Source organism: Myotis davidii, unplaced genomic scaffold, assembly GCF_000327345.1.
Source record: "Myotis davidii unplaced genomic scaffold, ASM32734v1 scaffold205, whole genome shotgun sequence".
Lineage (NCBI taxonomy): Eukaryota > Metazoa > Chordata > Mammalia > Chiroptera > Vespertilionidae > Myotis > Myotis davidii.
In genome coordinates this window covers 7,230,396-7,256,764 of record NW_006297573.1, presented here as the reverse complement: position 1 = coordinate 7,256,764, position 26,369 = coordinate 7,230,396, and positions in this window count along the sequence as shown.

The following is a 26,369-nucleotide window of genomic DNA, read 5'->3' as shown; positions in this document are numbered from 1 at the left end:
GACGTTTTATCTTGGTAACTGCAGACAGCAAAGGTGTTCGAACAGGCCTTCAGCTTCCATATTCCATACGATTCAGTGTATGGTTGATTTGCCTACAAACGTCAGGTGCTCATAATAATCTGGCCACTCAGTATATAGAAAAGTCTAAGTGACTGAACAACTGAAAGACTGGTTGACCAGTTGCTATGATGCACACTGACCACCAAGGGGCAGACACTCAATGCAGGCGCTGCCCCATGGTGGTCAATGCACTCCTACAGCCAACCTCCCACAGCTGGTCAACCTCCCGCGGCTGGCCACCTCCCCCAACCCCCTAATTGGCCCCAATCACAGGCCCGGCTGAGGGACCCCACCTATGCACGAATTCATGCAACAGGCCTCTAGTAGTAAATATATCCTTTGTAACCCATTTTAACACTTTATAGGCTTTCCATCCTGTAAAAGCTGGGAAGTCATTGAAGAGTTTTGAACAGAAAAATAAGATAATTTACATTTTTAAAAGATTTCTCTGGATGCTGTGTTGGAAATAGACTGTGGAAGGTTGTGGACAGAACAGTGATGTTCACAAGTATTTACTGTGACCTCTACACTTACTAGCTTTTGAAAAACCAGGGAGCTCCCCAAACACTCCCTTCTGGTATGACCTGGAAATATGTAGGTTCCCAAGACTATATTCAGATTCAATAATTTGCTAAAAGGAACCACCAAGTTGACTGAAAGTTGTTGTTTTTTTAAAATATATTTTTATTTATTTCAGAGAGGAAGGGAGAGGGAAAGGGATAGAAACATCAATGATGAGAGAGAATCATTGATTGACTTCCTCCTGCAGCCCCTCACTGGGGATAGAGCCCGCAACCCTGGCATGTGCTCTGACTAAGAATTGAACCGTGACTTCCTGGTTCATAGGTCAATGCTTAACCACTGAGCCATGCCAACCAGGCTGAAAGTTGTTATAGTTACGATGTATCACAATGAAAAGACAGATTAAAATCACCAAGGGTCACGGGGCAGAGTCCAGGATAGTTCCATGTGCAGATCTCTCACTTGTTCTCCCCCATCACAGCCTTGGATACAGTTAACTTTCCCCTAAAATGATGTGTGACAATATGCACAGTGTTTTACCAACCAAAGAAATTTACCTGAAATTTGGGAGACAATTCAACCCAAAATATTGCTCATTATTTATTCCAATGACTAGAATAATTCCTGACAAATAATAGCTATTCAACTCATATTTATTGAATAAATGAATACATTTTAAGAGACAAGCATAAAGACAGCTGCTGGAGGTAGAGATTTAAGACACATTCTTCACCACCAACAAGATCACATTTTAGTATAAGGAACAAGTAAATAAGCATTATATTATGAATGGTAGTCCTAAGGCCTACACAGATGACATGTAGAAACCAAAACTACAGCGTGGAGATCAGGGAACACTTCAAAGAGAAGATGATGCCTTGTATTGAGTGTTGAAATATTGGAACTGATTATGGATAACAAAAAACATTCCATGCATAGGGAGTAAGACACACAAACACAAAGAGGCAAGAGAAGGTATGGCACATTTGAGGAACTCAATGCAAGCAGTTTCATATGGAATCAATACGGATAAAGAAGAAAGGCATTCTGGGAAGGAGCCAGGAGGAAGATAATGAAGGACATTGCATAAGCTAGAGTTCAGGTTTCATGTTAACATAATGGGAAACCACTAATACCTTTAAAAGTAAATGAGTGACGTAGTCGGTTTGACATTTCAGAAAGGTCATTGACAATTGTGTAAGGAATGAATTAGAAAGAAATAAGCAAGACTAAGAAAGGTAAACTTTTGATGTATAATGAAATGAAATAATCAATAATCAAAGGGAAGAGCACTGAGACTCTAAATTTAAAGCATGACAGGATGGTGAGGAATAACAAATAGAATTGAGAACTGTGTCATATGGAAAATTAATAGGTCAAGATGATTACTGATTTAATGTAAAGTAAGGGGGAAAAAATGGACACATATGTAATACCCTTTGTAATAAAAAATAAAATTAAATAAATAAATAATAATAATAAAAAAAAAAAAGAAGGCATAAGGGATTGGAGTAAAAAAATTCTTCAGGTGGGGGGGGGAGATAAGGAAACATTTGTAACACCTTAAATAATAATAATAAAAAAAAAAAGAAGAAGGAATCCAGGATGTCATCCAAGTGACTGGTGTTGGCAATAGATAAATGGTGATACCAGTCACTGAAATATGTCATTGGCAGGTGTGAGAGAAGCAGAGGTTTCTATGGATAGAGAGTAAAAGAAGAATCATTATTAGATACCCTAATATTAAGCTAGACCACCTAAAAGTCATGTGCATAAATAATCAACATAAAATTGGGGAATTCAGGGGAATTAAGGTTGAAAATCAGGAGAGCATATTTTGGAAATCTATAGTATGCCAGATATTTTTAGATCATGAGAAAACTGGAAATTTACCTTTTAAAGGTTACATTTTAGAAAGGTAGCTTAAGTACACTCATTGTTCAAGCAATGCTTTTATTTCTTTTCTTTGAAACCAATCCAGAGCATTCATTTTATATATACATATATATTAGAGGCCCGGTGCACGAAATTTGTTCACAGGGGTGTGTGTGTGTCCCTCAGCCCAGCTTGCACCCTCTCCAATCTGGAACCCCTCAAGGGATGTCCGACTGCCCATTTGGTGGGATTGGGCCTGAACAGGCAGTCTGACATCCCTCTCACAATCGCTCTCTTGCCTGCCTGATTGATGCCTAACTGCTCCCCTGCCAGCCCAGTCGCCCTTAATTGCCCTCCCTTGCCGGCCTGGTCACCCTTAACTGCCCTCCCCTGCCAGCCTGGTAACCCTTAACTGCCCTGCCCTGCAGGCCTGGTGGCCCCCAAATGCCCTCCTCTGCCAGCCTGGTCCCTCTATGTATATATATATTTCCTTTATATGTGTTGTCCATATTTCTTATTAATGTGGATGCCCAAGGCATGGTAATGTTGAAAGTGTAAATTCCCTCATTTAAAAATATTAGCTTTGAAATATTTCCTATCCTTTGGGGTAGGTGTATAAATTTATCAAAATCATGCACACACCCACATATGCACACACATATACATACAACACACAGAATGAACTAAACTTAAAAGACCTGGCCACCTTAGCAGAATGAATTGCTGCATGAAGGATTTGGTCATGATAATCAGTGTCAGACCAAGAGCTGAAACAAGAACTGTACTTTTCCTTTTTCAAACGAAGGATGTGAAAATATAATTGAGATGTCCACTCCTGTAGCAAGTTCTCCATCAAATTGTTAAAGTCAAAGAGACATTCTAATGGACAACATTCCTAAAATATTCAGATTCGTTTTTATAGATGCTTTAGGTAGGATCAATTTCAAACTGTTCTTTTCCATTTGGAATTTCCATTGCACATTTCAAATTACCACATAGCACCACAGTGGCAAGTAGAAGGCCATAGTTCCTGAAAAAAAATACAGATAATACAGGGGACGAGCCATAAAGTCAAAAATATTTTCCTGGAAATTTTTGCAATATACCAAGTGATGCCTTGGAGAAAAGAAAAAAAAAAGCCGCTTAAAAAGACAGCAGCTGCTATAATGCTGCTTCATTACAGACCCAGTGGAGCAGAAGCAATGCATCCATTTTGCCTCTTCCTTCATTGATGATATCAATGGAGCATTAATGGAATTCTTATAGTCTACTAGTACAGTGTAAATTTAGTCTGAGTAAATCTTATATTGACTATATTATAATACTCTTTTTTTAAATAGGGAAGAACCTCACTAGTTTATTTCTTATATAAAAAAGTTATATAAGGAATATAATTTCAGATCCACAAAAAAATAAGTAGTCAATACATTTTTAATTTAAGATTTCTATTACCATTAGGAGGATAGGTAGAACTTAAGTCTAAATTAAAACTCTCATTAGCAAGCTTGTTTCATTGACATGTCACACAGTCTTTCTCCAGTTAACAAAGTCAAGGTGCTTTTATTGTTGTTTCTTTATTGATTTCACATATTTATCTTTTAACAGAAAAGATAATTCTTCTTGTCCTTTTATTTTGTTAACAGAATAGGTTGTGCTTTCAAAACAAAAGCTGTGCAAATGACTTAACATTTATCTGGATTTTAAAAATCTTGTCTAAACTATGATCAGGGGTGTCCACTTACATAAGAATTTGGGGGCTAGACCAGGACCCAGATGTTGCAAGTGGATTGGCAAATGGCAAAGCGCTGTTTGTTGGATCTGCCTGCAAATCTATTTGCAAATGCAAATCCTCTTTCCAAACAGATCAGAGGGTTGTTTTTTTTAGGTCCAGCAAAAATCCTTGAGCAAAGCAAAATGCTGATGGAATGTACATGTGGCACTTCTATGGACTTCCGGCCACATGCTCTCGCATCTACATCGTGTACATTCAGAGCATGGCAGGAGACAGAATGCAGTGACACATTTTCAGGGGTTCTGAGGCATCCAGTTGTAATTTAGGGGACAAGCAGAAGCTGTGGCTAATCCAAGCATCTCTTTTTTTTTCCTTCCAGGAATGACGTGGAACACACTCTGCTTCTACTGTGATCCTTTGATGCACTCGTTTTATCCTGCCAGACAGTTTCCACTTGTCCTAAATTAAGAATCCCTTTCTCCCATGCTTTCTCTTTTGGGCACATGTCCCTCCAGCAGATCCACGTCCCAAGGATCCAGACCATGAGTGCAGCTCTCCTCTGATACTGTCTGTTGAGGTCAGCAAGTCATTCAGGTTTTTACTTTCTTGCCCTCTGATGATGATAATGATGATGGTAATAGTAGCAGTAGTAGTAGTAGCAGATAATTTATAGTATTGCCCTTGTATATTAACTCATTTACTCTTCACCACTAGTCTATTACATGCACACAGTTTTCCTTCTCCTTGTCCTGTGCTCCTCTAATCTGACAAATCAATTTACACAAAATTTTAATGGAAAGAAAGTATGGTTTGCTTTTCACCCCTCACATCTGTCATCTTCTCTCCTTACATTTTACCAACGCCCTTATTCAATGTCAGACGATTGCCAGCGCCTCCTCACCAATACCTACCACACTCCAGACTTGTCCTCCTGGAATCTACTTCCTCTGAATTGTTGGTAAAACGATGGATCTGAACTACAAAGCTAAAACATCATTATACTACTTTAATGTTACTCTATCACCTACAGGATGAAGGTCATAATCCTTAGGTTGGAACAAAAGGCTGCTGTACCCTTACCCATTTACTTCTTCAGTTTCTTTTCCCACTACTTTTCTTCTTAGGACAAAATGACTTTTTTAATTCAACCCCTCAGATACAGCTTCACTTCATGCCTTTTTAAAGCATCTTACTACGAATTACATGAATTTGGTTTACCCAGCTTCTGCATTCGCTACCAAAGAAAAGGCTCTCAACACATGTTTATTGATATTACTGATATGTATTTGATGATAAGTCATTCTCAGAGAAGCATGGCTTTGATCCATAAAAAGGAATTCATGAATGAGAAACATGAGGATCATAGCTAGGGTGAACATGGTATTTGGAGCCAAAAATGTCTTTCCTCACTGCCTTTAAAATATCTTAGAACATCATGTCGTCAACTTATGAATAATCTTGATTGGAAGTGAAAGTTGAGACTACCTAGCTAGGCAGAAGCACAGTAGAAAAAAACCACTAAACTATGCCGATTAGAAAACTAGAATTTTGAGGAAGAGTTTAAAGGTAGAGATTTATATACTGGTATAAGTAAGGAACTCTGAGGCTACATTTAACAGGAAGCCAATAAAATATTTGTTCAGTAATATATTTTATTCACCCATAAAAGACCATTTAAACTGATATTTTATCTGAATAAATACATTTATGATACTTATCATAATAAAAAGAACCAACTATGTTGACTGAATTATTTTTTTAATCTTTATTGTTGAAAGTATTGCATATGTCGCCTTTTTGTGCCCATTGGTCCCTTCTAGCCTGCCCCGACCCCCACCTCAGGCCTTCACTATCCTATTGTCTGTGTCCATGGGTTATGCACTTTTTTTAATGCCCTTGAGGACCCACCAGGAAGCCAAAGCTGGAGTTTATTTATTTAAGGAGGCAGGTGCTTTTATTCTCTTGTGATGCAGAGATCAGCACAAAGAGATGGAGTTGTCAGGACAGTGTAAGAGCATAATCATTGAGGAGATGGCATTCAAACATTATTTAAGATAAAGAAAATTGTACTGAACCTATGTTTTGGGGGGAGTTTTCCAAGTGATTTAGCACAGTAAAAACATTTCCATCTTCCTTATAAGGCTGATGGGTTCGCAGATAGTTTTACTTTAATCTCATGTGTCTCATTAGACAGTGGGTGTTTATTTAAATCCCTACTCTTTTCCAAATTGACCCACATATTGGAGAGAATGTACATATACTTTCGTTATATGTAAGGCTACTTTAAATGAGACACTTAACTTTGGATCTGCAAACATTTATTTCTAACTCATATTAAAGATATTAAAATGAGTATAATGTAATTATAATGTAATTTGTTGCAAAGTTATGACTATGGTCAATATTATTGTCTGAAGAGTTATTTCTGTTCTTATAATGGTTGTGTTAAAGTTTTGGCATCCATATAAAATTCATGTTTCTTTTAGAGATTGAAGTACATTCAAGAGACAAGAATACTCTCTTCTTTCATAAATTTAAAATAAAATATCTTTTTTCCCTTCAAGATCCAAGAAATGGAAGTAAGCAGCATTTTGTAACATAACTTTTGCTAGTTTTAATTACGTCTTTTTCAAAAGCAAAACTTCTAAAAATCATTTGAATCTGGGAACGTTTGCTGTTCTCATTTGTTTTGAAGCAGTATTAGAAACTAGTTTTTGAATGTCAAAGTTGGTCCATTATGTGGTTTTGAGTGTTAAAAGTAAAACTAATATAAGTAAAGATTCCATAGTAATAGAATGCCATTTTTAAAAAGACACACATTGACCCAAAGTTTTAAGTTTCCTAAATTGTTATCAACTCCCCCTATGAAATAGTAGTCATATAGCAGATATCTTACTGTTCTGAGGTAAGACCATTAAAAATAGAATAACCTCAATTAACTCACTGATAGTCATGAAACTAGGTTTCAATGTTTTTACACATTCTTTTTGTTGTTTCATAGTTCCTATCTACAGAGCAAATAGTACTGAAAGCCTTCTATATTTGTAAATGGTCTCTGTTCCCTAGAAAACACCAAATCATCCAACAAATGAAAAAGCAAAGGGCAATCACTTTGTGGAGCAGAAATAGTTCTCAAAAGCCTGTTTTAGTGCTTTTTCAATAATTAGACATTTGAATAGGTGGCAGAAATAATATTGAGCAAGTACAAACACACATTTCTTACACAAAACACGTTTTAAAAATACATAGCACAGTTAGAAGAATTTAATATTTTTACAGATCTATCCATCCAAATTCTAATGGTTAATTTCTGAATTTCAGACAAAATTAAAATATCTGATATTTTTAATCTTATCAAAAATAATGCACTATTTCCAAAAGACTCAACCATGGAATAAAAAAAAATGAATAAAAACATGAGATTTACTAAACTGTAAACCAACCTAGTGCAATGAAGCAACTGCATCAAAGGCTGCTTGAGTGAGAATTTTGCACCTATTATAATAAAATTATAGGGCAGATATTGTATTTTAAAATGCAACACCCAAAAATAATGACTATATTTCTCAGTGCAAAGAGAAGTATGCATTTCCCCTACCCAGAACTGCAGAGTAGTATATGTTCAAAAACAAAAGGTCAGGAACTAAGTACTTCAGTGACACCTTTACCTGAAGGATCAGAATTGGAGTTATACTCGAGGTCTTAGGTGAAATGAGTTTGACGGATTAGGTTCGGTTACTGGCTGTCAGTGCACTACATAAAAAACACTGCACATACAGAGCTTAGTGAAACTAGCTGTTTTCTGCACAGGAAAATTTCTTGATAGAGTTAGCATGAAGACAAATGAACTGTTATCCCCTAAGAAAGGTGTCCCGTTAGGTTAGGTTTGAGGTTAGCAATTCCAAACAGTAAGAACACTTGACTTCCCATGGCTGACAGGCTCATTACCTTTGTAAATATTGAGGCTTAGCTTTGAATCCTGGGATTCTTCTTTGAGTTTCTAGGGAGTGCGAGTAGCACGAGTAACTAACCAATTACCAAACAATAAAGAAATTAAAATGGGAAAAGACAAGAGTGTTGGAAGCAAATTTTCTTCACTTTCTACCATCAAAGTCATTTAAACTTTCTCCTTTATCATTGCATCCTTATCACTTCCATATATTCAAGACCTTCTAAAGTTATCCTTCTTATTTACCATCATAAAAATCATATAAAAAGATATTATTTTATTAACAAGTAAGATAATGGGAACTCAGGATTAATTTCAAAATGGCAATGGAAATATTCAAACCATTTTTGTCAGTATTCCAAACTAGTGTTTTTCCCACAAGTTTTTTTCACATATAATTATTTCTCTGAAAACTATTTTATTTATGATAGATTTGGTACCATATAAATGTGAATAATCCCTCATGTCTCATCTAGTTATTTTCTTTCTCATCATACATTTCAATTACCTCATTTACATGGTCAAATGTGAATAGCACATATTCAAAAGATTCTATTTAAAATTCTTAAATATCTGTTACATTCTCAATTATTTTTATATACTGTTTAATATTTATATACTTAAATATGTCATCGACATTAGTTTTTTAAATATATTTTATTGATTTTTTACAGAGAGGAAGGGAAGAGGGATAGGGAGTCAGAAACATCGATGAGAGAGATATATCGATCAGCTGCCTCTTGCACACCTCCTACTGGAGATATGCCCACAACCAAGGTACATGCTCTTGACCAGAATCAAACCTGGGACCCTTCATTCCGCAGGCCAACACTCTATCTACTGAGCCAAACCAGTTAGGGTGACATTATTTTTAAGTAATCTTTTCTCAAGTTACATTTTAAGGGCAACAAGGAATTTCATGATATATCTATAAAATTATTTAGTCTAATAATCCTTTTTAATTTTTCTAACACAAGAATGTAAAATTAGCCATGATATCTCTACTAAAGTCATGGTAAGCAGTAAAATTTCCCTCTTATGCTCATTACATACTCTTCTCAGAGGTTAATCATTTTTCCCAATGATTTTCTAAGTTTATAATTATACTAGAGGCCCGGTGCATGAAAATTTGTGCACTGGAGGGGTGGGTCCCTCAGCCCAGCCTGCCCTCTCTCACACCGGGGAGCCCTCAGAGGATGTCCTACTGACAGCTTAGGCCCACTCTTTGCGGGGAGCGGGCCTAAGCTGCAGTCTGGCCTCCCTCTGTGGGAGGCGACCAGCTGATCAGGGGAGGGTGACTCCCCCATCACACTGCTGCTGCTGCCACTGCCGGTCGCCACAGCTGCCTGAGCCTCGGCCCAGCCCTCTCAGCAGCACCACCATCCACCGCTTGCCTGAGTCCCTGCAAGCCCATGGCATGTAAGCCAGGCCAGATAGAGCCTGGGGAGGCCTTTCCCTCCTGGAGCCATTCTTCCCAGGGTGGCAGTGTCGGCCATTTTTTTTCCAATTTATTTTTTTATTGGAAAGCAAGCTCTGGGCTTGCAGTTCCTGGGATCCCTGGGCCATAGCATGTGCCTTCAAGCCTCACTGCAGCCCCCTCCCTCACCTCCTGGGTTGAGTGGCTGGCCTGTGGTGGTTGTTATGGTTGTTATGCCCTTAGGGTTTTTATTATATAGGATGTCAATACGTATAGATTGGACACAATCGGTGTAGATCTGACACAAAGCTCACTTACTCTAATTTTCTCAGTGCTACTCATCTCCTGTCTGCAGCAGCCACAAACTTTACCTCATGGCCTCTTGCTCATTTGCATCCAATCTTATTTATTTTTTCTCATCCTGGTTGCCCTTGGTTTCATCCCCCCACACACACAAAAAAAATGTCTAATAATTGCATCAGAAAACCAAGCCTAAGATAACAGTATATCTACATGTACATGTTCAAAACTTGATTTGAGGTGGTGAACAATAAATATAAAAAAGTGTAAGATACCATGACTTTCTGTAATCTAGTAATGCAAAGTTAATTTATTATCTAAAACACAATTATAATTAAAATTAAGTAGAAAATCTATAGAATCATTTCAAAATATTCATAAAGAGATTTTGACAAAATCTAATACCAATTCCTGATGAAAACTCACAGCAAACATATGCAGTTGTAAAATATGTGACAAGACTAACACAGAAAAATGACACAAGTAAATGATTGGAAATATTCTGTTTTAAAGTTCTTACCTTAAATAAAAATGTTAAAATATTAATTCAAGGTAAGTAGTGAGAAGAACACTTATTGTAAACCCTAGACTAACAATTTGAAAACTTAAAAAAAAAATTAAGTATATCCCTAGTCAGTTTGGCTCAGTGAATAGTGTTTTGGCCTGCAGATTGAAGGGTCCCGGGTTTGATTCCAGTCAAGGCACATGCCTGGGTTGTGGGCTCAATCCTCAGCAGGGAGCATGCAGGAGGGAGCCAATCAATAAATTTTCTCCTTCCCTTCCTCTCTGAAATCAATAAAAATATATTTATAAAAAGTAATACAAAAAAGTATATCTAAAAAAACAATCCTATATAATAAAGAGGTATTATGCAAATTGATGATGACTCAAACACAAAAGATGGCTACCCCCATGTGGCCACAAGATGGCCAGCAGAGGAGGGCAGTTGGAGCAACCAGGTCTGTAGGGGAGGGCAGTTGGAGGCAACCTGGCCTGCAGGGGAAGGGAGTTGTGGGGGGATCAGGCCAGCAGGGGAGGGCAGTTGGGGGTGACCAGGCCAGCAGGGGATGGCATTTGGGGTGATTGGGACAGCAGTGGAGCAGTTAGGCGTCAATCAGGCTGGCAGGGGAGTGGTTAGGAGGTGATCAGACTGGTAGGCAGAAGCGGTTAGGGGCAATCAGGCAGGCAGGCAGGTGAGCAGTTGGGAGCCAGCAGTCCTAGATAATGAGAGGGATGTCCGACTGCCTGTTTAGGCCCAATCCCTGGAATCAGGCCTAACCAGGCAGTTGGACATCCCTCAAGGGGTTTCAGATTGGGACACACCCCAGTGCATGAATTTCATGCACCGGGCCTCTAGTAAAGAAAATAAAACAGGATATTATAAAATAATCACACTAAAGAAAGAATAGAACTAAATTAATATATGGAAAAAATATAAAACAATATGATATACCTAAAGCCAATCATCTCAATAATTAAATATACAAGGCCCAAATATCCCAATCAACAAGTACAGATTGTCATACTAAATTAAAAAATAAACAAAACCCTACTACATATTGTTTATAAGAAATATACTTTAACTGTAGAAACATATATTTAAGTAAAATGATTTATATAAATAAGATATACAACCAAAAATTAAAAACACTTATTCATAAAGATATATGTACTCCTTTGTTTATTCCTCAGTTCCTCCTTTCTTTATAGTGCACCATTTTAGTCTTCTTCTTTTATTTTCTGTATGTTTTATAATATTTCTTTACTTTGCATATTATAATTAACATTTTAAACTTATAACAGCACAGTTTTGTAATACAAACTTAGTTATAACAGAATATAAACCATCAACTCATACATCTTAGACTCTCCCCCTTATATTATTATTGTCACAGATTACATTTTTACACATAGTGTGCCCATTAAAATAGATTTATAATTATTTTTTTATGCATTTACCTTTTGAATTATACATAATAAAAAGGAGTTATAGCCCAGCCAGCATGGCTCAGTGGTTGAGGTTTGACCTATGGATTCCAGATCAGGCCACATAGGGGGCATGTGGAAGGCAGCCAATCAATTATTCTCCATCATCATTGATGTTTCTATCTTTTCCTCTCCCTTCCTCTCTGCATCAATAAAAATACATATATTTTTAAAAAGGGAGTTACTAACCAAAAGTACAACAATACAGGCTTTTCTATTTACCTGCGTAATTACTTTTACCAATGTCTTTTATTTTTTCAGATAGCTTCAAGTTACTGTCTACTGTCCTTTTATTTCAGTTGATGAACTACCTTTAGCATTTCTTGTAGGGCTCCTCTAGGTTTTCTTTATCTGGAAATGTCTTAATTTCTCCTTATTCTTGAAGGATAGTCTTGTAGATACAGAATTATTGGTTGACTTTTTTTTTTCTTCCAGGACATCCCAGGCTCAGTGGTTGAGCATCGACCTATGAACCAGGAGGACACGGTTCGATTCCTGGTCAGGGCATAAGTCCGGGTTGTGGGCTTGATCCCCAGTGGGGGGCATGCAGGTGGCAGCTGATCAATGATTCTCTGTCATCATTATGTTTCTATCTCATTCTCTCTCTCTCCCTTCCTCTCTGCAATCAATAAAAAATATATATTTAAAAAAAATTTAAAAATCACCAAATATTATTGAGGATTCCTTATATGATATGAGTCACTTCTCTCTTGCTGCTTTCAAGATTATCTTTGTCTTTCCACAATTTACTATAACATGTTGCAGTGTGGCTTTCTCTGAGTTTATTATGCTTAGATTTCACTGAATTTCTTGGATGTATATATTCTTATCATTCCTCCAATTTGAGAAAATTATGGCCACTATCAATTACATATTTTTTTGGCATCTTTCTATCTTCTTCTTCTGTAACTTTCATGATGCATATGCTTGCACCCTTGATGAGGTCCCACAGGTCCTTCAGGCTCTGTTTATTTTTCTTTATTCTTTTTTCTTTCTGCTCCCCAGGCTGGATAAATTCAATTGCCCTGTCTTTACACTCACTGATTTGATCTTCTGCCTGTTCAAATCTGCCATTGAACTCCTTCAGTAAATTTTTCTTCTATTGTACTTTTCACCTCCAGAATTTCTGTTTGGTCCTTTTTATAATTTCTCTACTCATATTTGTTCAACACTATCCATATATATTTTGAGCAGCATTATTCATAATCACCAAAAGGGAGAACTAATTAAAACACTCATTGGTGAATAAATGAATAAATAAAAAGTTGTAGTATATATGCAAATGAAATATGATTCAGTTATAAGAAAATACAGCACTGATGATGTTCCCCTTTGGGTGAACCTTGAAAACATTATACCAAGCGAAAGAAGCAAGACACAAAAGGTCACATTTTGTATGCTTCCATCTGTATGATGTGTCCAGAATAGGCAAGCTCATGGAGACAGAAACATTGGTATTTATCAGGAGATGAAGTTAGGAATGGAAAGTGAACAATTAATAGGTACAGGGTATTCTTCTGGAGTACTGAAAAGGTTTTAAAAATAGAGAGAGGTGGTAATTACACAACATTGTGAATGCATTAATGCAACTGAATTGTACACTTTAAAATGGTTAATTATATGTTATGTGACTTTCACCTCAATAAATATATGTTTCTGGTCTGAAACATATCATTTAACCTAAGAGACAAATGTAAAACCTTGAACCCAAAATTGACAGAACACATATTCTTTTTCAGATACACATGAGATATTTATTAAAATTCATAATATGCAAGAATATAAAACAAACTCGCAGTGGAATTAAATTAGAAATTAATAAGAAAGAGAAAAAATAGGCTTCAAAATCAATCTGATTACTTCAAAATAACTAAATTAAATAACTTCTAAATAAAATGTCACCTTGTATGGATGTCTCATATAATGCCTACACTTGCATGTAGTAAAGTCCTGCTTAGAGAGACTGAATAAATGACTAGCCCAAATCGCATAAGTAGTAAGTGGTGGAGTCAGAATTCAACCTCCAGTCAGTGGTTCTTAATCAGTACATTACTGAATAAACTGACATGTATAAACTCAGTTGTTGGGAGGAAGACACTGATAAAACTAAAGTGATGTTTACAATCCCCACATGAGCTTGTTACTTTAAGATTGTTCAGTGTCATGGTCAGAACCCTTCATTCAAGCCAACTGCATTGTGTATATCATTGTTCTAAGAGGAATCAGGGTAGACTATGGGTGTGGATTACTGTAAAGTATAAAATTACTACCTAGAAAAAGTCCACTTTGAAAGACAAATCTTTTTCTGTAAACCATGCATAAGAAAGAATTTCAGAGAACATTTCAAATTATAAACTGGAAGTTTCAAAGTGATTGTAGGAAGCTTGTTGAAAGTGGAAATTGAGGGAATCGAGGGTATCATAACTAAATGCATAAGCAGGAAATTTCATTCAGAAGAGAGGCTATAATGGTCCTGTAAGGGGAAATCATGTCCTAGAAACCTTTGAGGAAGATTGTCTGTAATTGAAGAAAACCCAGTGAAATAATTTATTTAAACTTTCAGAAATAATTTACTAATGTTACTACTAATGCTTAATTTTTTATAAAGCTGCCAAGGTATTTGGGAAGAATTTCAATCATAAATTTGGCACTAACTATGAAACGAAATAATGTAAGCCAGTGACAAATATTGCTTTCCATCAGGGCTCACATCCAGTTTCCTGCTTCAATCGTGACACTGATAGCTCTAAAATCTCTATCTTACTTCAACTTAGAGCTAGAGTACTGACTATTTAATGTGTATCTCCTTCGTGCAAACTTTGCAAGCGTGTGTCCCACTAAAGGTTCACTTTTTCTACCCATATTACATTTATGTTTACCCTTTTATCTTGGATAAAACAGTAGCTCTAAACAGTCTTGTTCAATTTAAAAATGCCAGAAGCAGCCTGCAAAGTACTCCCTTCTTCGCTTTATATCCAAGTTGGTGATGAAATTCTGTCAATGCATGTCTTCTTTTTCACATCCCTCCCTCATTTTAACTATCTCCCTTATGATCCTCATAATTTTTTACCTAATCTGTTCCAAAGGCCTCCTAATTGATATACTTTCACTAATCTTTTATACTAATTAAGTTCTCAAATGGAGCCCAGGATTATCTTCCTTTAAAAAAATCATGGTACTCGACTCTTCAAATTTTTATTAATTCTGTTTCAATTAGGATTAAGTTGAGGGCCAACTGTAAGACCCTCTTCAATCTAGCCACATCTTCTAGCCTCTCTTCAGGACAATCCTTTAGTGGGTCTTTATGTTCTATTCCCACTAAACTTTTCCCCATTTCCAAAATTCTTCATCACCATTTTTATCCCAGGGCCTTTCTACATTTACACATCCTATTTCCCTTGTGTATGGCCTACCCTACATTTCTGCTTCATGAATTTATCTTTGTGTTTTAAGATGAGATCATCTCCTTTGTGAAGTCTTTGCTGGCATCTCCTGGGAGAGTTTGGTATTCCCATCTCTACATTCCTCAGCATTTTCTTAATTCCTTATCATAACATGTATGGCATGTTACAATGATTGATGAGTGTGTCTCTCTCCTTCTCTACGTAATAACTCTCTGCCTTAGAGATTTTCTTATTTACCTTTGTAGTCCAATGTAATTGGTAATGTAATAAGCATCAAATGACTATTGTTTCATAAAATAAAAAGATAGACTTATATCGTAACCTCAGAAAGTGGCCCCCAAACTGAGACATGTTATATTAATATCTGCATATGTTCAGATGGCATTGAATTTTTCTTGGCGTCAAAACTACAAGATAACAAATACATCCAGCGTTAAGAATCATGAAGTTCTGATTAACCAAAAATAAGAATGGCAAAAGAAAACAAAAAGTACAAAAAGAAAGTAAGCAAGATTCAACACGGAAAAGGAATAAGAAAGGAGGGGAGACAACAAATGAACCCTATTTTTAGAATAATGAAAGATGAAGATGTAGTTACCATGGGCTTAATTTCTGGACTATTTAACAGTTTGAGACTTGACTGAGGGCATTTTAAAACTATTTCACTAGCAGTTAAACTAATGGAACCATCTAACCCTAAGCTTTGGATCAGTCTAAAAATAATTTCAATATGCCTTGACTAAAATCACATATCACAAAATTAACACAGAGATGTTAGCAACATGTTTTTATATTTAAGCAGTGTCACCCATTTCAAATATAATTATCTCCAGAACCAAAAAAAAAAACACCACAAAAAACATGTCAGAAAAGAATACTGCTCTGCTCCAGTATTGCATTGGTTATTGATCATATTGCCTCTAATGCTTTCTTTCCTAATCTATTCTATACACAACCCATTTCCACACAAACACACACAAAGTTCTTGTCCAGTCAGGACTCTACCTCAAAATCATTCGGTGGTTTTCCAAAGCTGATTAAGTTAAGTTAAAAACTATATTTTGCAAAGCTTCACAATGTCATCTTCTGTCACTTCCTTGCTTCAGTCAAACCAAGCAAAGGCATTTTATGGGATGTAGGCACTTCCGCATTCTTTCTAATCTCTTATTCCCTGATTATACCCTTCTGTCTAAAGCTTTGTCAGATTTTTTCCCTTCCATCATCTCTATCGTACCAAACAATTACAATTTGCAATATAATATATAAGGTTATAAGAAATGTTTCAGATTCTGGACTTCAAGATAGTGGTTACCAAAACACCTGGCACATAATAACAGATAAAATTATAGGTGGTGGTTATTATTGGTAGTGCTATTATTGACACAATTATTGGCATTGCTATTATTATTAGATGTTCTTACTTTGTTTTTTAAGTCCCCAGAGCATTTTGCACCTTTTAAATTATATATTTCCACAATTATGTGTATACATGTGTCAGCCTCTCTGCTTGTTTTGTAACTTTCTTGACATTAGGGATTGTGTGTTTAGCTCTTTGTCTTTTAAGTAATCTTCCTTGCATCCCCACACACAATAACTCCAAGTTGTTGGATTTAATAATATGTATTAAATATTGAATATGTAATTAAGGTTGGATATAAGATACGCTGTGACTTTCTAGGTGGCGAAGGTAGATCCTGAGATGAGTAGTATTTGTTTCCTTGCAAAACAGTGCTCTGTGTCTACCTCAAGCAAGGGATGTTGAGAAGAAAGCACTGGCCTCTAACATAAAGAAGTGGGCCACTTCTTTTTAAAATATTTTTATTATATATTTATTGAATTTATTAGGGCTACATTGGTTAATAAAATTATATGGGCTTCAGGTGTAAAATTCTTTAATACATCATCTGTATATTGCATTGTGTGTTCACCACCCAAAGTCAAGTCTCCTTTCATCACCATTTATCCTCCTTGTAACCTCTCCTATCTTCCCTCTGCTAATCAACGTACTGTTGTCTGTGTCTGTGAGTAGTTTTATATTTTTGCTTAATTCCGTCACCAGTTTCACCCAGTCCCCAACACCGAGACCCCTCCCCCACTGCCCTCTGACAGTTGTCAGTCTTTTCTCTGTATCTATGAGTCTGTTTCTATTTTGTTTGTTCATTAGATTCCACGTGTATGTAAGTGAAACCACATGGTATTTGTCTTTCTCTGACTGGCTTATTTCACTTAGCATAGTACTCTCCAGGTCCATCCATGCTGTGGCAAAAGGTAAGATTTGCTTCTTCTTTTTTTACTGCCAATTAGTATTCTATTGTGTAAATGTACTACAGCTTTTTTAAAATATATTTTTATTAATTTAAGAGAGAAAGGGAGAGGGAGAGAGACAGAAACATCAATGATGAGAGAGTCAGTCATCCATCTGCTGCCTCCTACATGCCCCACACTAGGGATCAAGCCTGTAACACAGGCATGTGCCCCGACTGGGAATCAAAAACCATGACCCCCTGGTTCATAGGTCGAAGCCCAAGAACTGAGTCATGACGACTGGGCTGCACTACAGCTTTTTCATCTACTTATCTAATGATGGACACTTGGCTATTATAAATAGTCAAGATCTAGAAACAATCCAATAAACACAGGTGTGCATATACTCTTTTGAATTCATCTTTTGGGTTTCTTCAGATATATTTCCAGAAGTGGAATTGCTGGGTAATAAGGCAAATTCAAGCATAGTGTTTACCACAACAGCTGTACCAATCTGCACTCTCACCAAATGTACCAGAGGGTTCCCTTTTCTCTACACCCTCACCAACACTTGTCATTTGTTGATTTATTGATGATAGGCGTTCTGACAGATGTAAGGTGATATGTCATTGTGGTTCCAATTTGCATTTCTCTGATGACTAATGGCATTGAGGATCTTTTTTATTTGCCTATTGACTGTATTTCCTCTTTGGACAAGTGTCTATTTAGGTCCTTTGCCTATTTTTTAATCTGATAGTTTTTGTGGTGCTGAGTTGCATAAGTTCTTTATAAATTTTGGTTATTAGCCTCTTATCAGATCTATCATTGGTGAATATGTTCTCCCATTCAGTGGGTTGTCTTTTCATTTTGTTGATGGTTTTCTTTACTGTACAAAACCTTACTAGTTTAATGTAGCCCCATTTGTTTATTTTTTCTTTTGTTTCCCTTGCCTGAGGAGTATGATGTTTTGCTGCTCATGGGCAATACATTTCACACTCCTGTGGGCTTCTCTAATTCATTTACTGAATAAGCGTATGGCTCCTTTCAAGTTGACCCTGGAACAGGAGGTGGCTCTCTAGAAGGCAGCGCAAGTTGTCTTTCAAGAAACCTTTATGATCTAGCAGATACCAATGATACTCAAAGTGATGGGAGTAAATAAAGAACCAGAGGAAACATTTGCCAAGCCACAAAAAGAGAAGCACAAGGCTAAGATTCTGGAGTAAAGTCCTGGCTTCCTTGGGTTATACACGCTCTCCTTTTAGCGGTAGCTTCTGGCCTCTAGTGGACCTTTTTGAAGATTAATCATGTGACCTGAGCTGTCCATCAGAAATGCAGAGTAGGAGGTTAAAAGGCGGATGTGTTGGGGTCTTTTTATCAGAGAGATTGACAGCATCTTGTAATTTATGACGAGAAGTTGACTCATTTCTTTCTTAACTGACTCACTTATGCCAGTGAGGAAGTTGTATGAAGTGTAAATGTGGGTAGGAAGGTGAGAATTAAAGCTCAGTAATTGGAGGGGCTGGATCCTGGATCTATTGCCAGGAAAATTTACTCCTCCTCACCCTCGCCTTCCAAAGGGGCGGAGATCCACAGATTTCATTTCCTAGGAGCTCATATGGCTTCCGGCTAAGTTCAGCCAATGGGCATCCTTACCAGAATATTGGTAAAGAGAAGGAAAGGAGAAGCTTCGCTGCCTAACATGTTGTCTCTGGCAGCAGAGCATCTCCTCTGCAAGTCCTGTTCTTATCAGACAAGCCCGCGGATAAAACATGTGCAGGGGAAACTGGCCCCTAGGCTGTAACAACACATCCTCCCTTTGACCTTCTCGCAGTGGCTTCTTTCTGTTCTTAATTTGTGCATTGTCTTGTCATTTCCCATTTGGCTTCTCGGCTCTTCCCTCAACTGTGTGATCAGTTCACTATATGATATTTCTTGTGTTGGAATAATTGAGGTGTTTGCCGTTTTTCTGAAAAGACTTCTCATGGATAAAACAGCCATGGATAAAATATTTGGAGATCCAGCAATGACTTGCACAATGTAACAAGAGAGGGTACTTGGATTGAGTGTAATTGTAAGAAATACTGCTCGAAGTTACTTTAAATCTTATAATTTCCTTTTCCAGAAATAAAAATTATTCCTACCATCTTAGGCAGGCTACAAGACAGAAAGGTATATTTTATGGTTATAGCTGTAATGATTCAAGCAGAAAGTTAAGGAGACCATTACAGAAACCTGCAAAAGTTAAATTAACTTAATTCAAAAACATTCATTTAATTTAAGCATTTCTGTTTTATTCTGTTTGTAGGGATAGTCAATTTGATAAAAGCATTACATTCTTTTTTATTTGACATAGCATAGGCCAAACAATTTGTTGACTAATATTTCAAATGTTATTCTAAATTGCATTGGTATTATGTAGATATTTTTAAATGTACTTTAAAACAGCAAGGTACATTATTGCTATAATGAAGTACCCCATAAAGGAAGCACATATTTTTATTTTAAATAAATATATATAAGTATGAAATATGTACATATTTCATTTTTTTTCTTTCTAAGTCTAGTAGAAAATAAATGAAATAGTATCTGTTCCACTAAAAATCTTCCATTAACTGGAAGAATACCTGTCCTATTTCATGATTCTACTGGTTTTAAGATCATCAAAGCCTTTGTGCCTCTATATTTTTATTTCTTAGACTTTTTCCCAGTCAGTGTGGTATACTGTATGTATAAAAATGCAGTATTTATTTTTTTATGAGAGGCATGCTGAGTATTAAAATATAATTATCCCCCTATTGCTTTTATAAACTGAGAGTAGAAAACAATAGAAATGGTACGAAGCAAAGACTGGAACTAAAGAAGAGAAGAAAGCTGCTGAGGTCAGAACTAATTGTAATTATTTCACTCTTAACATGAGCAGAAAATGAGCGGAGAGGCCAAGGGAGATAACAGAAGATGAATCACTCAATAAATTGCAATATTTCCAGTTATTAATAGAATTAATGGTGTCCCGTTTGTGTACAATTAAATGATCATAATAAGAATAACTTCTTGCCGAAACCGGTTTGGCTCAGTGGATAGAGCATTGGCCTGTGGACTGAAAGGTCCCAGGTTCGATTCCGGTCAAGGGCATGTACCTGGGTTGCGGGCACATACCCAATAGGAGATGCGCAGGAGGCAGCTGATCAATGTTTCTCTCTCATCGATGTTTATAACTCTCGCTCTCCCTTCCTCTCTGTAAAAAATCAATAAAATATATTTAAAAAAAGAATAACTTCTCTTTTAACATAGTATACTATTTCACAATTTTACTTATTATTTTTATTGATTTACTTGGATTACCTCCTACTTCTGAAGGAGGAATTCCCTGCAATTTACCAAAATGTATGGGAAAAGATAGAAGAAAATTCCCAAAATATAAAGGGCAAAAGTCAATTAAATACCTCATCTTGAATTATACTGACTTAGGAAAAATCTAGAAACTGAGTTCAAAAGCAATTTTTAAAAATACTTTCTCCAAAACAACAACAAAAGTAAAATAAGGACAATTCTAACTGTATCCCTTGTACAAATAAAGTTTTCTTGGACCTGAGTAAAAACAATAAAACTAAGTTGACAACAATCAATGTAAGAATTAGTGCCATGATAAGAGTTTCTATGCCAATGCAGAGACATTCTACACAGGGCTATTTCCTTTTCCAACTGTATGTGAAAACATAAATAGTAATGTTAAAGCATAGAAAGTCACTTTTAATAGAGTGTGATAGTGGGGCCCAGACATACGGCTTTGGGATGTTAAAATTTAGAGACTGTGGAGGAATAGTTGAAAAGTCTTTAGACTTTCCTTTTCATAAATCCATTTTCTCAACCATGCCTTAACAATATTGATTTTTATATTACAAATTAATACAGGGGGCTTCCAATTCAATATAGTTGAGTAAATGTTTGTAATTACCTTCCACAAGTGTAAAGTAATAAAAATCTTTAAAACTTCAAGGAGAAGACCCAGGGAGAAGACAACTGCTTATAAGAGAGATCAACACATTTTTGGAAAATGAAAATAAATGGAAGAAGCCACTGACTAAGGAGGTCAGAGGAAGCTAAGACCTATGTGCCTACAGAAGGGAGTGAGCAGGGAGTGTGAGAAGAAAAGGCCTACTTTCCCTGCAGGACCCTGGAAAGTACCAGGTATAACAAAAGGCAGTTTGGCTCAGTGGATAGAGCATCGGCCTGAGAACTCAAGGGTCCCAGGTTCAATTCTGGTCAAGGGCATGTACTTTGGTTGCGGGCACATCCCCAGTAGGGAGTGTGCAGGAGGCAGCTGATCGATGTTTCTCCCTCATCGATGTTTCTAACTCTCTATCCCTCTCCCTTCCTCTCTGTAAAAAATCAATAAAATATATATATTTTTTAAAAAAAGGCAGGATCCAGGCAAAAGGCTTGCAACCAGAGAGGTGAGAAACTATAGAGAAAGCAAGCAGTTGGACATTTCGGTGAGTCCTGGGCACCTGTCTAGCATCCCACTTTCCCAAGCATTAACCTCCACCCAGACTTGGAACCAGAGAGTTTTAGGCGCAGGGATTCTTGGTGGAGCAGTACGCTGGAAATGTGTAGGTTGCTGCAATGATTGGGAGAGCACTACTGCATTTAAGGGGTAAGAGTCAGATTCTAGAGCAGTGGTTCTCAACCTTCCTAATGCCGCGACCCTTTAATACAGTTCCTCATGTTGTGGTGACCTCCAACCTTAAAATTATTTTCATTGCTACTTCATAACTGTAATTTTATGAATCATAATGTGAATATCTGATATGCAGGATGTATTTTAATTCTTACAAATTGAACATAATTAAAGCATAGTGATTAATCACAAAAACAATATGTAATTATATATGTATTTTCCAATGGTCTTAGGCGACCCCTATGAAAGGGTCGTTTGACCCCCAAAGGGCTCGCGACCCACAGGTTGAGAACCGCTGTTCTAGACATTTTCTCATGTATGACACTCCCTCACAGTGAAAAATTAACCCACATCTTTAAAAATTTTCTGATATCACATAGATGAGTAGTTCTCAACCTGTGGGTTGCGACCCCTTTGGGGGTCAAACGACCCTTTCACAGGAGTCGCCTAAGACCATTGGAAAACACATATATAATTACATATTATTTTTGTTATTAATCACTATGCTTTAATTATGTTCAATTTGTAACAATGAAACTGGGGGGTCACCACAACATGAGGAACTGCTATAAAGGGTGGCAGCATTAGAAAGTTTGAGAACCACTGACATAGACAATCAATAGGGAAAAGAAGAAATGTTTAAATTTATGTGAATCTAGGACAACTACATTTTGCACATAAATGGTAGTTTTTTACATATAAACACAACATAGTCTGGCAAAGTCTTAACATAGATTGAATATTTCAGGATGCAAAGTTGTAAATTGTAGCAAGTGGCATATTGTTTGGTTTGGAGTTTACCCAAGAGGTTTTCACCATTTCATAAAATCACATCACCAAAAGCATTGCTACTCATGGTGTCTAAGATGTCAGTACTGTTCACCAGCACATCTGTATCAGTTTGTATGTATAGCTAACACCTTCAGAGATTCCACAAGTACATGTGAGCAGCTAACTACCCTACATTATGTCCACAGTGAAATGTAGGGCATCCATGCCTGATGGTTTATAATGAATTACTACCTGTTATTCCCTTTTTACAATATAATTCTGGTATGATATTGTTACGGGTAAAATTTTATGTGTTGATAGGTTAAGTTATGCTAACTATGCTTTTCATTTCAGGATAGTTAAAACCAATTTAAAAAATATTTGCTTTAAAAACATTATCATTGTACCTAACCGGGTTGAGAGCCACTGCTCTGAGATATAATCACTAATTGAAAGTTCTTTCCCCAAACACAGTGCCCAATCAGAATTTCAGTATTTTATTCTTTTTAAAAATATGTTTGTATTGGTTTCAGAGAGAGGAAGGGAGAGGGAGAGGGAGAAACATCAATGGTGAGAATCATTGATTGGCTGCCCTCTACACACCCACACTGGGATCAAGCCTGCAACCCTGGCATGTTCCCTGACCTCCTGATTAATGTATCGATGCTCAACCACTAAGCCACACTGGCTGGACTAGTATTTTATTCTTAAAAGTGGTCTGGAAGTCAACTGTTATCAGATGTCTGAAGAAAGACTTGGCATAAAAAATAGGGACAAAACAAACTAGAACTGAAAAAGAAAACATGGAGGAGGAAAAAGGCAAAGAAAACAAGATGTTTTTTAAGGGCGTGTGTGTGTACACACATGTGTGCATTTGTACATACAGCAGCAGCTCCTAACTGTGTAGCCCCAGGGAGTCCCCAAGGTCTTCTCAGGAGGGGTGCAAGGTCAAAACTATCTTCATAAAAATAGTAAGGCATTGTTATCCCTATTCCCTCTCATAGCTTCATGGGTGTAGAGAATTTTCCAGAAGTTACACAAAATGTGATACCGCAAGTTGAGTATAAACTCAGCTAGAGTAATCAGCTGTCTTGGATTTTGGCAACAATAAAGAGATTTTCAAATATATACACTACTTTTCTCACTACATTATTTATAGTTTAGAAAATATAGTAATGCCTTACAAATAATATCTGTGTGAACATGTAATGTGTTTATTATAGACTAGAGGCCCAGTGCACAAAATTCATGCACAGGGGTATGTGGCAGGGAGGTCCCCTTAGCCTGGCCTGCACCCTCTTGCAATCTGGGAGCCCTGGCTCCTAACCGCTTGCCCGCCTGTCTGACTCCCTGATAGCCCCTAACCACTCACCTGCCTGCCTGATTGCCCCTAACCACTCCCCTGCCTGCCTCATCATCCCTAACCACTTACCTACCTGTCTCATCGCCCCTAACCTCTCTGCCTGCTTGCCTGACCACCCCTAATTGCTTGCCTGCCTGCCTAATCACCTCTAACCGCCTCTGCCTCAGCCCCCACCATCACAGCTTTGTCCGGAAGCACATCCGGAATGACATCTGGAAAGTTGTTTGGCTGTCCAGTCTAATTAGCATATTACGTTTTTATTATTATATATGTTTTAAAATAAATATTTTAAATACTGCTCAGCCTTAATTTCTAATACGTTAAATATCAATTTGTATGAACTACATAAATAAGAGCTTCTTAGATCTTTAATAATTTTTAATACTATAAAGGGATCCTGAGTCTAAAATGTTTAAGAACCATTAGTATACACCATATAGCATGTGTCATACAACTTGCCTTTTGTATCCACAGGTTTCACAACCACAGATTCAACCAACCATGAATCAAAAATATTTCAAAATTAATGTTATGCTGTTGCTGGTGTGTACTATGTAGTTATTCCTATAATGGTTGTATCTATACTGAAAATGTATGTACTTTTCACCTTGTCATTATTCCCTAAACAACACAGTATAGCAGCTACTTACACAGCATTTACATTGTATTAGGTATTATAAGTAATCTAGATATGATTTAAAGTATATGAGGATATGGGTAGGATATATGCAAATACTATGCTATTTTATATAAGGAACTTGAGCATCTGAGGATTTTGGTATCCAAAGGGGATACTGAAACCAATCCCCCAAAAATACTGAAGGATGACTATGCATATACCATCCCCCAAAAAATGTATCCACACTTTAACAGCTGATTTCTGTTACATTTTGAGAAACGTATTTTAATACCGTCTATATAATTATTCAAAGCGTGTATACATTTTTGAGACACCATATATATATAAATTCATATTCAGCTCACCCCCACACATACATAGATATAGATGTGTATGTATATATATAGTTTTTATTACAAACACATACATGTATAATTAATATCTTAAGAAAAGATAATGCAATCATGAACTAACAAACTGTCATAGTAAACATAGACTCAAAGAAAACATATATTCTTGTATATTCAATGTATAGTAGCCAATTTTCTTAAGTTAGATTTGGAAAATATAATTGACTCAAAAATTCAGAATGAATAAAGAAAAGTGGATATATGGGGGAGAAATAGGAAAGTTTTAGAGTAGTTCCAAAGGTTTCAAAAAAACTTTTAGAAATAAAATAAAATAGAAAATCATATTAAAGGAACAATTCACAGAAAAAACACTTAAAAGTTGCAGAACCAAAAAATATACCTTGCCAGATTAAGTGCCACATACAATAAAGGGAAATAAAAATCAGTCATATGCACCATCATGCAATTTCCTAATATATATATGTATATATATAATCCAGCGACCGGAATGCTATAACGACTGGAACTACCAGTCGCTATGATGCCCACAAAGCAAGGATGGACCGGCTCCCGGCAATATATAAAATCCAGCGACTGGAATGCTATAACAACTGGAACTACCAGTCGCTATGATGCCCACATGGCCAGCGAACTGGCCAGGTTGGGGAGCAGGGCTGGTGGACAACAACCTGTGCCCCTCCCCCCAGCTGGCCCTGCCCTCCATGGGCCCTCACCATCCTGATCAGCCTGCAGCCCCTCCCTCCGGTTGGCCCCACCCCTGATCACCCCCCTATCCCAATAGGGGTCAGGGCCAGCCAGCACCTTCTGCAGCCCCTCTCTCCACCTGGCCCCACCCCAGTATAGCCCCTCCACCTTGATTGGGGGCAGGGTCAGTGAGCCCACAGCCCACAGCCCCTCCCCATGTCCTGCCCCACCACCCTATCAGCCCACGGCCCCTAACCCCATCCAGCTTCACCCTCGATCTGCCCCCCCACACACCAATCAGGGGTGTGGCTGGCCAGCCAACCTCCCACCGCCCCTCCTCCCAAACCCTGACTCCGAATCGTCCCTCCTCACCCTATTCGGGGGCGGTCCATTT